At 39.0% G+C, this 12,018-nt stretch overlaps 1 long non-coding RNA gene across 1 annotated transcript; it reads right to left on the bottom strand.

Annotated features, from left to right (window-relative positions):
• Nucleotides 1-200: 200 nt before the first annotated feature.
• LOC107140513 lies at nucleotides 201-8,651 on the bottom strand. Its single transcript, XR_001503289.2, has 2 exons — nucleotides 7,316-8,651; nucleotides 201-849 (listed from the first exon to the last, which is right to left on the bottom strand). It is a non-coding gene; the product is annotated as an uncharacterized LOC107140513 (long non-coding RNA).
• Nucleotides 8,652-12,018: the final 3,367 nt, after the last annotated feature.

The following is a 12,018-nucleotide window of genomic DNA, read 5'->3' as shown; positions in this document are numbered from 1 at the left end:
TCTAAATATTAATTCTCTGCCAGAAGAATAGCTAGCAAAAATTCTCTCCCATTCTGTAGGTTCTCTCTTCAAATTCCTAATTGTTTCCTTTGGTGCATAAATGTTTTTAATTTGATGCTATCTCACTTATTAACTCTCGACATTATTTCTTGAGCTTCAGGGGTCCTGTTGAGAAACTTGTTTCCTGTGCCTATATGCTGCAGTGTTGACCCTACATTTTCTTCTAGAAGTTGCATAGTTCTGATCTAATTCCTAGGTCTTTGATCTATTTTGAGTTGAATTTTGTACATGGTGAATAATGATCTAGTCTCATTCTGAATCTATGAATAACCAGTTTTCCCGGTACCATTTGCTAAAAGGGCTGTCTTTTCTTCAAGATATATTTTTGGCAGCTTTGTCAAGAATCAGATGATTGTAGATGTCTAGGATTTGTCTCTGTGTCTTATTCTGTATCATTGGTCTATGTGTCTGTTTTTATGCTGGTATCATGCAATTTCTGTTACTATAGCTCTGTAGTATTTGAAGTGAGGTATTGTGTTGCCTCCAGCGTTGCTTTTTTTGGCTTAGAATTGTTTTGGTTATTTTATTCTTCCAAATGAATTTTAGGACTGTTTTGTCTAATTCTGTGAAGAATGCCATTGGTATCTTGATGGAGATTGGTAGAATGACCAGCTTAACAATATTAATTCTGCCTATCCATGAACATGGGAGGTCTTTCCATTTTCTGAGATCTTTTTCAATGTCTCTTCAATGTTCTATAGTTTTCATTGTAGAGGACTTTCACCTCCTTAGTTGATGGTGTAGCCAGAACCACAGAAGACCAGGTTCCTGCTAGGAGGTGTGAGCTGCCTGGGAAAATAAAAAGTCTGAAATAATCAGTAAGAAAGACAAATCCAAAGATTAGATTCAGGAAGTGGGGCACCTGATGGGTCTTCTAGCCTTGACAGCAACTGGAACTGAAGGACTGAAAAAGGCCCCAATTCTTTATTTAAGGGGAGGTACATCAAAGCCAGGGATAAGGTTTCAGTTTGGGAGGAGTCTTGTTTACATGCTTGGCAGGTTACTCCTATCTCTGGGCGGCTGTGAGGTAAGGCAGGGTGCCTGCATGATCTGGGCTTTCTCAAACCCAAGAGTATTTCCCAAGAGTTCCCAGAAAAGCAGCTTCCCTGCCTTATGTTTGCTCAAACAAACCCAAAATTCATATATGGTTCCAACACTTAGTTAAGATTTATTCCTAGGTGGTTTCCTAGGCAGCATACAGATGGTTGCCTCCTTGTATGCTCACATAGACTTTCTTCACTCTTTGTGTGGGGGGCGGGTGTGGATAGAGCTCTTATAACTCTTCTTTTTCTGATGAGGACACTAAATCCATTGAGGTGGCTTCACCCTCATGACCTCATCTAATCCTAATTACTTTTCAAAGACCTCACCACCAAGCCTGGCTAGATATAAAATTCTTGATTGACAAGGTTTTATTTCAGCACATTGAATTGCCTATTGTCTGCTGATAATGACACAATACAACACATTGGGTAAATTACAAAGAAAGGGGTTTAATTTGGCTCATGCTTCTAGTTGAAGGTCTAAGAGTTATGTGTGAATCAGCTTTCTGTTACTGTAACAAATAAACTGATAAGGAGGAAAGTTTTATTTGGGCTCACTGTTTTGGAGATTTCATTCCATGGTCAGTTGGCTGATTGCATTTGGACCTGTGGCAAGGCAGCACATTCTGGTGGGAGCATGTGATGGAAGAAGTTGCTCACCTCTTGGTGGTCAGGAAGCAAAGAGAGAAGAAGAGAAAGGACTGTAATTCTACTGTCTTCTTCAAGGGCTCACCCCTGTGATCTAACTTCTTTCCACTAGGCCCCATCTCCTAAAGTTTCCACCACATCTCAGTAGCACCACAGGATGGGGACAAAGCCTTTAACAGATAGACCTTGGCGGACATTCAAGATCCAAACTATAGCAGGCCACATCCAGTAATGGCCTTCTTATTGTGAGGCAGCACAGGGCTTTGTATGGTGAGAAACAGGGAGCACATGTGTATGTGCCTCCTTTAGTCCATTTCCTTCTTTTTAATTAGCCGCCATGGGGGATACGTCCTGGTGACATTACCTAATCCTAATCTCCTCCCAGAGGGACCACCCATAAATCCTATAGTCAGATTGGATTTCTACCCTCTTAATACCTTGCAATGGGGTAAGTTTTGGAGGAGTCAAATCATATTTAAACCATAGTACTGTATCACTGCCTTCTAGCCTTCATTGTTTCTGATGAGTCAGCTGTGAATCTTATTGGGGTCTTCTTATCAGTGGTGTAATTTTTTTCCCCTTGGTGCTTTAAGATTTCATCTTGGTCTTTGGCCTTCAGCCTTTGATTATGTTGTGTCTGGGTACAGACCTCTCTTTTGTGTTCATCATCACTGAATTTGTGAGATGTACAGATTAATGTTTTTAATCAAATATAGTTTACACCTACTTTTTCTTTCAATTTTTGTTCTGCTCCTTCTGTCCTCCATGTCTGGTACTCTCATTACATGTATGTTGATGAGCCTGATGAAGTTCCACACTTCTCTAAGGTGTTATTTTTGTTGTTTAGTTTTGCCAACACAGGATTTTACTATGTTGCCCAGGCTGGCCCCAAACTCATGGGCTCAAGCAGTCTTCCTATCAGTAGCTAAGACTACAAGCATGTACCACCACACCTGGCTCATTTTTTTAAAATTGTGGCAAAATATATATAACAAAGTTTACCATTTTGACCATTTTTAAGTGCAGGAGTCAGTGGCACTAGGTGTATTCACAAAGTTGCACAATGTCACCATCTATTTCCAGAATTTCTTCATAATCCCAACAGAAACTCTGTATCCATTAAAAAAAAAACCCTCATTACTCCCCTCATCTAGTTCCTATTAACATTTATTATTCTTTCTGTCTCTACATCTGGTCAATTTTTATATTTTAATCACAAGAATTCTCTTTCTATCAGGTTTTCATAGAGTATAGAAGGGAAAATTCTTTGGCTTAAAATATAATTTGAAGAAAATAGGTGCTTAGGAGAAAGAAAAGAAAGTCCTTCCACAGGTGAGGATAGAGAGGGTGATGATTCCTTATGTTTTTATTGTCATTAATGGGATTAGTACCCTTTAAAATAGCTCCTACAGAGGTGACTACCTGCTTCCACCATGTGTAAGGACACAGTGAGAAGATGCCCATCCATGAAGCAGGAAATAGGTCCTCACCAGACTTTGAATCTGCCAGTAGTTTGATTTTGGACTTTCCAGCTTCCAGAAATGTGACAAACAAATGTTACCTAGTTAATGGTATTTTGTTATACCAGCCCAAACAGACTAAGACACCTAGCATGCTCTACATAAACCATCTTGCTCCTGCTGTTCAATTTTTGGAGCCTCTGATCAAACTTCAGAACAAAAAGAAAAACCAAGCTTCTATCCAGTTGTGATATAATTAGTTTTGTACTTTCATGCTTGCCACCTGAAATTTTTCTCATGAAACCATACATTCCACAAGTTTGAATTCCTTTTGATATCCTATGTGCAAATAAACAAATAAGATTAACACTGCTTCCTGCATACACTAAAAATGCATCTGTAGTTTTGTGAGATCAGACCAATGAGAAGCATAGGTGTCTGGCTCCTCAGCAGAAGGAAGTGAAAGATCACTCACCACATTGTCCACTACAGTAGGAGTCAGAATTATGCCCCCAGACCCTTCTCCGAAGATTGCCTCCTGACTCAGATATTTTGCTTTGGTTTATAGGCTGGATGTCTTTAATTCATCTAGGAGTAACTGAAATACATGTGGGAAATATAAGAATGGCCTTTTCTACCATTCGGCTTTGTCAACAATTTTACAACATGAATGGCTTCTTTCAAAAGTATTTTTCCACAGAGAAGTATAACTTAAACTCTATTTAACAAACGGTGATACATTAAAAGGTGATGCACACAAATCTGTTTTACATCTTCTGTACTATGCATGGACTCATCACGGGCAAGTATTTTTTGTTCACTATACTATCACTTCAAAGATGGCAACTGCTGCCACCCCGGCCCCAAATTGGATGTCCTATTACCTGAGTTCAGAATTCCTGTTTATTGCTGAATCAAGTTTTATGTTAAAAAATTTTCAGACTTATTTGGAAATCCTAGCAGCTGATGACAAATGGGTGCATACATTCGTTTTCTGGGGGCAAACCCATAAACTGGGTAGCTTAAATAACAGAAATTTACTGTTTCACAGTTCTAGAACCTAGGAGTTTGAAATCAAGGGGTTAGTGACTTGTGGATGGCTGTGACTTGTGGACGGCTATCTTCATGTCCATATGACATTTTCCTTGTATGTGCTCATTTATGTTTCTTTGTATTTTAAAACTATTCTTTAATGAGTTGCATCATCTCTGAGTTTGACAGTGTGTCAGGTCAAATCCACTATGGAGCCTCCCTAGTGAGTTTGGCATTTCAGTTATTGTACTTTTCAACTCCAGAATGTCCCTCTGGTTCTTTCTTTTCTTTTTTCTTTTTTTTTTTTTTTAAGAATTTTCTTTTTATTGACATTCTCTATTTGATGAGAGTTGTGAACATAACTTCCTTTATTCCTTTTGCCTGGTTTTCTTTAGTTCTTTAAACGTATTTAAACTGGCTGCTCTAGAGACTTTTTAAAATCTGAAATCAGGGCCTTCTCAGAGTGTTCTACCACCTCTTCCCACTCCTGCTGCCCAATTTCTTTGGATGTCTGCTATTTTTTTTTCTCAGTACACAACTTAGATAACATATTGTAGCAATCTTCACCTCCAGTTTGTGTGATTTCAGATAGCTTGATTTTTCAGTGCAGGGGCACTCTACCACTGAGCTACATCTCTATTACCTCCCCCTTAATTTGAGAGGGGGGTCTCACTAAGTTGCTAAGACTGGCCTTTGAATTTGTGATCCTCCTGTCTTAGCGTCTTGGGTCGTTGGAATTATAGGCATATGCCACTATACCTGGCACTTGATTATTTTTATTAGGTGACTTGCCTGGACTATTTTAGTGAATCCTGTATCCCCCTCAATGTGACCTCTCAGACACTGCTCCCCAGGGGGCCTTGGCCATGCTCCAAGTAATCCTGAGATAACAGTAGGCTCTTCGATTACTCCTTCCCTTGGTCTGTTAAGAGGGCTTTTTCTGCAGGTATAACACTGAGTTAGTTGGGCTCCTCTAATTGCAGGCTAATTGCTCTATTGTTTTTGACAATATTCTGGATCATAAATTGTCCCACAATCCGATCCAATAAATTTGAGCTATTTTCCAGGAATACTTTTTGAGGCCAGTCTTTGAAATTTGTTCTGACCCTTGGAGGGCTCTTTATTGTTATTACTGGAAATTGAATCTAGGAGGTACATCCCCACCCTCTTTTAATTATGAGACAGGATCTTGGTAAATTGCTGAGGCCCCAAACTTTAGATCCTCCTGCCTCACCCTCCTGAGTCACTGGGATTAAAAGCATGCACCACTGTGCACAGCCCCTGGAGGACTTCTCTTAGCAGACTCTTTCCCTAGTTTTCTATGGTAACCTAGTTGGTGCAGGGTTTAGTTTGTTGATCTTATGGATCTGCCAACTCCTTCTTTATTGCCTACCACGATATGCCCATTAATTTTTCATGCATCCTTAGGCTTGAATTTCCCCACCTTCTGTCCTAAATAGGACCAGTTCCATAGGGACAGCGTAGGAGCTCTCTTTTCTTGTGGCCTCCCTCTTCCATTCTCCACTGGCAAGTCACTCCAGAATTGAAGACTGGACAGTTGCTTGCTTCACTCTTTAAGGACACCCTGGCTTTATAAGCAAGGTGCTAAGCCAGGCTGGCCACCTCTGGTCTTCTTGGCATGGCATTTCTATTGTGAAACATCCCTTTATAGAAAGTGAGGTGAAGGTAATGGTGTAGGAGCCTCCACTTTTGAATGAGTCAGAGATGGGAAGGTGAACGAAGCCCTTGACTATGTGGCTTCACTCCCCTGTAATTTAACCTCTGTGACACAGAGCATGTAGACTGGATGAAAAATGCTGGCAACCCATCCCGTTAGGGAGACTCTGTGGTCCCTGATATGGAGCTGAGGAGATAAGGAGCTTTATCTTTTAGGTCACACCTGCCTGGTGTCATGCCAAGCTGGAGTTGAGGGGAGAGACAGCAGCTAATCTGGGGCTGAGGGACAGAGAGAGCCATAGACCTTGCTGCTGTTACCAAAATTTAGGTTTTCTTGGATAAAATTTTTTTTTAAAGATAGACTTTATTCAGAGAGAGAGAGAGAGAGAGAGAGAGAGAGAGAGAATTTTTCAATATTTATTTTTTAGTTTTCGGTGGACACAACATCTTTATTTTTATGTGGTGCTGAGGATCGAACCCAGAGCCCCGTGCATGCCAGGCAAGCGCGTTACCGCTTGAGCCATATCCCCAGCCCAATAAATATTTCTTTATTTGCTATATACCCTTAGGACAAATTATAGAGACTTTAAGTAGTTGTTGTAGTAGTTTTGTAAAGTATTCACCAGTTAAGATGGATCCACAAAGCTACTCACTCCTCCATTCTGGAAGTGAGAATTTCTGTAATAGTATTATATTGTGGATTTTATTTACATGTCTGCTATAATTTGAATCTCGAATGTAACACAAAGGCACATGTGGCTTGGTCTCCCAGCCTGTGGTACTGTTGTGAGGTGGTGGAACCTTCTGGAGGTTTTGCCTAGTTGGAAGAAGTTAGGTCACGGGGGGGTGGTGCTTTGGAAGGGGATATGGGACATTGGCTTCTTACTCTCTTTTTGCTTTCTGGCTAATGAAGTGAACAGTCCTCCACCATGCACTCCCACTATAATGTACTGAGATGCCACAAACCCAAAGCACCAAGGTCAACCAGGGACTACAACCTCTGATATCATGAGTCAAACATTTCCTCCTTTTAAGTAGCTTTATCTCAGATATTTGTAAAATAACAGAAAGTTGACTAACACAGTGTTCTTGATAAGTAACACTTTTCCCCACTACACCATCCTGGGCCATTTGCACCAGTTCACACCTATTTTCCCTCCCTGTACTGTCCGCTGTGAGTTGTTTTCTAGGCTCTTATGCTAGCTGGATTCTGGCTGACTCTGGCCAATGGGAGATACCGAAGGAAGAAGAAAGGGAGAAGTCAGTGATTTCTCCCTTCCTTTGTCTACCTTAGGCTTTACCAATTGCAGTTTCTGCTCCAGTTCTGGCCAGGCCAGGCCAGGCCAAGCCTCTATGGCTTCCACTTTCACTGGGTAATGCAGTACATTCTCCTACCTGAGAAGGCCTTCCAACTGAGGGATTAAGAGTGGCTTCCCACATTGTCCTTCCTGTCCCTATTACCTCTCAACTCTTGTCCCCTATCTAACCAGTGCCCTGCAATAAACTCCTTCTGTTACAAATACCTAGAATGGTGTCTATTTTCTGTTTAGACCTTGACCAAGACACCATAGTACTTCCTTTTCTCTTCAATCCTTTATTTATTCTGCTATTTTCTATTTTTCCTTTTTTGGGGGGATCGGGGGGTGGGGATGGAACCCAGTACCTCTTAGCTACATATATCTCCAGCCTCTTTTTCTTCTTATTCTAAAGTTCTTCATATCCTTTAAGTACTAACCCTTTATTAATTTTTTTTTGGTAGTTGTAGATGGGCATCATGCTTTTATTTATTTATTTTTGCAGGCGGTGCTAAGGATTGAACCCAGTGTCTCACACATGTTAGGCAGGTGCTCTGCCACTGAGCCACAACTCCAGCCCATAACCCTTTATTGATTTTATGTCCTGGGAATATCTTCTCTTAAGTTTGTTATTTGTCTTTTCATTCTTCTTTATGTTGCATTTTGATGAACAGTCCTTTAATTACATAATTTAGTTTTCAAATTCTCTTTCTTGATGGTTTGTGCTCTTTACACCTTAAGAAATCCTCCCCTGAACTTCCCTCAAGAACATATTCTCCTAAATTCAAAAGTTTCTTAGTTTCATCTTATACATTTAAGTCATAAAATAACTTGAATTTACACGAGGTAGGTCCAATTTCATGTGAAAAGTCTTCCTTCTCTTTATAGATCTTCTAGTTCTACATACTTACAGGCTTTATTTCTGGACCCTATTCTGTCCTATTACTATATTCTTTGTTCCTGAATTACTGTTTTGCTAGCTGCTATAGACTAAGAGTTTGTGCTGCCACCACAATTCATGTGTTGAAGTCTAATTCCTAATGTGATGGTATTAGGAAGTGGGATGCTTAAGAAGTGATTACATCATGAGGGTAGAACCCCCATGCATAGGTGGTGAAGGCATTCCTCTACCCACTGTCTGAAAGGGTCACAGCATGGGGGATGCTGTGGCAGGGCCGCACAATCTGGAAACCAGAACCATGGGGAATGTTAAGTGTTTTGTTTATGATACTCATGATATGGATAATAGGGCATATGTCAATCAATAATAAGAGTACATATTGCCTGAGATTGCAGGAAAATTCCCAGAATGAAACTAAGGATACAATTAAGACATGCCACAAGGTGTGTTTCAATATCTCTCAGGATACAATCAATAGTGTTATTCCTCAAGAAATTTACGGGAAAAAGATTGCAAATCGAGGTTCCTGAGGAAAGCTTAACAATTTACATTAAGCCCCCAATTCTAAAGCCACAACCTCTGCAACATACACCCCCCCCCCAAGACGGTCCTTTGCTTTACACAGGAATTTATGATGAAAATGGGAAACACACAGTTAATATAAATAACAAATGGGTTGAGGTGCAAAGCCTGCCCTTTAGTTAAAGATTACAAAGACATAAGAATTGGTGTGCTTTGACCAAGGATCAAGGAAACTCGGTAAGAAAGCAGTAAAATAGGTCATATGAAAAAAGGAAATTACCTTGGAAATTAAAAATAAAATAATGTAAAATTAACATAGATATATTTTAGAGGCACTTCAGAATAGTAGGCTTTTAAAGTAATAGACTTTCACTATTTTAAGTGTGTTTTACTGGGATTTTAGTTTAGAAGTAAGAAAGTTTACCAACAATCATAAGTATGTTTTAAAGTTAAAGGTTAATGAAATAAAGTATGCTTAAAGTGAATAATAGGTCAGGAGACATGTAGTCTTGTTGCCTAGTCTAACACCTAGTGATTGAGGTAAAAACGTAAAAGCTTAATCATGATTGGCTAAGATTATAGAAAAATATTTTGAGGGGCTAGGGTTGTGGCTCAGTGGTGGAGTGCTTGCCTAGCATGCTCGGGGCACTGGGTTCTATCCTTAGCACCACATAAATGTAAAATAAAGATACTGTGTCCACCTAAAACTAAAAAATAAATATTTTTTAAAAAGAAAAATATTTTGAACAATGTACTCACTATCAATGTATGTCAGAAAAGATTGTAACTCTTGAAAATTATGTAAATCAAATAAGTTTAGGGCTTTGAAGCTCTTCATTAACTACCTAAAAAAACACTTGTAAAAAAGATATAAAAATATATTCTTCTTTCGCCAACGTCACTCCTCCTTCAGGACCCCTGGATCCCCCGCCGGGGCTGGACCCTGGCACATAGGATTAGTGCCCTTATGAAAGAGACTACACAGAGATGTCTCCTGCATTCCACCTCAGGAGGACACGGTAAGAAAATGCCAGGAAGAGTCTTACCAGACACAGAAACTGCCAGTGCCTTCATCACACACTTGTTGGCTTCCAGAACTGTAAGAATACATTTCTTTTGTCTATCAGCCACCCCTAGTCTATGGCAATGTATTAGAAGAGCCTGGACAGACTAAGACACTGTCTATATTATAAATTAAAGCTCTACACAAACCTTAGTATTTGGCAGGGTAAACCCCCTTACCTTGTTTTGTCCTAGATTTGTCTTAGGGGTTCTTGATCCTTTCATTCTTCCATATCTGCCCTGATACGTGTGTGTGTGTGTGTGTGTGTGTGTGTGTGTGTGTATACACATTTATATATATAATTTGATCTTGATCTTAGATTTGTTTCTAGGTACATTTTTATGTTATTATAAGTGCCTTCTTTCTAATTAAATCTTTGAACTGGTTGTTGCTGGTATATTAAATTACAAATTTTTTGTACATTAATTTTCCAGCTAACAACCTTGTGAAATTCTCTCATTTTATTCCAAGACTTCAGTTCTACTGGATCTTCTACCCAGTTGTTGCCAATAGACATTAAATTTTATCAAACCTTTTTCCTGCTTCTTTTGAGACCACCACACAATTTCCTCCTGCCACCTGTGCTTCTACCAATATTGCATTCCTGGTAAGTTGAGACACAGGCAGGCAAAAGGTATGGTTGCCTGCCTGGCTCTCTTGGTATAACCAGAGAGCGTAAAGTCTCAAAGGGTAGCCCTGTTTGCAGTGCATTTAAGCAGTACATTAACAATCAATAAGGGAAATGTCTAACTGATAAGCCTGAGGACAATCCCACAGAATCCTGCAGAACCCCTCATGGATAAGGAACTCAGCTGAGGGTGAGTATCCCTCCAAAGAAGGGAGGCCCAGAGTCCTGAGAAGGCCGTGTACTGGAAGGACAGGGACCTCGAGGAGACAGGCCCAGATTAGACTCTGAGAGTAAAGACCACATGGGACTAAAGATGCTAGCAGTAAGTGGGAGTACACAATGTCCCCTGCTACAGAGTGAGACCAGCAGGACAGAGAACAGACAGGCAAGGTGGAGTGTATTTCCTATTACACTAACTCCACTTTAGTTAAAAACAAATCTGTGAATGTTTTAATTGCAAAATCAAATGTGCTAATTTTATAATCCAATAATACATTTTAAAATATGTAAGAAAAGATATAAGTTGGCAACTAACTGCTGACTGGGTTACTTGATGTCCAGAAAAAGATGATATATTATTATTGTGGTTCAGGTTTGTTCATAGTGAATAAAGGATGTTTAATTTCTCTTCTATAAATATGACAAAGCTTCCTGTGGCTACTACCTTTCAACATCATTACTAGATCTCAATTAAATCATTATTGAAATGGTCATAAAGATTATTTGCCTATTCAAAGATTAAGCAAATGGAAAAGAAAACAACTGTGTAGAAAAATGTGTCAATTTCAAAAGTGTGTTGCTCTCATCTGAAATTTCCTAATGTCATCTGAAACTATTCAGATTTACCACAGCTTTGAAAAGTAGACTGGACAGTTCTTTCCAGAATAACTGGTATGATTGCCTCACTGAAAATTACTTGACAAAAGTAAGGAAAAGATGTGAGAGCCAGATAATGTATTAAAAATCTTAAAACTCCAAAGCATTGTATTTGTACTCAGTTACCTTTTTGATTGTGCTTACACATTAAGAAATTTTAAAAATGCAAACTAAAGCATGCCTAGATGTTAAGTAACTGTCAATCCCTACAACAATTCTATGGCTCAAAATCTCTCCTTTTTCTACGAATGTCAAAAATCCACATTATTTTTTCACTTCAAATGTGACAAAGTATTCAGTGGGGAAAAAAATCCCTTCCACACTCTCTCCCCTACTTACTTACTCTACCACAAAGTAATCATTTCTTGTTTGTCCTGATAAACATTTTATGCATATCCAAGGAAACACGTATTATATATACACACCCCTCCCTTCATACCTGCTGTTTTGCAATTTAACAGTATATTTTGTAGCTCAATTCATATAAATATATAAAGAAATGGTACATAGTCGTGTCTTGCATTACATTGTATGGTTAATTACATGTACCATAATTCAGTTGTAGTTTAGTTTTTCTTTTCTGGTATGAATCTGTAAGCAATAAAAGCTCTTTAAAGATGCAATAACCATAATGCTATCATCACGCTTAAAAGTTAATAATTTCTTAATTCACCTATCCAATTGATATTTAATGTTTGCATATCAAACTTTTAAAAATGATTATTTGAGTCAGAATCTAAGTGAAGTCAACATATTGCAATGGGTTGATTCATCTTTTAAGTCCCAGTTAATTTGTAGGTTTCCTTTCTTTTA

This window comes from Marmota marmota, unplaced genomic scaffold (genome assembly GCF_001458135.2).
Source record: "Marmota marmota marmota unplaced genomic scaffold, marMar, whole genome shotgun sequence".
Classification (NCBI taxonomy): Eukaryota; Metazoa; Chordata; class Mammalia; order Rodentia; family Sciuridae; genus Marmota; species Marmota marmota.
Note: the sequence above shows the minus strand (reverse complement) of the source record. Positions and strands in the feature narration are given on the sequence as shown.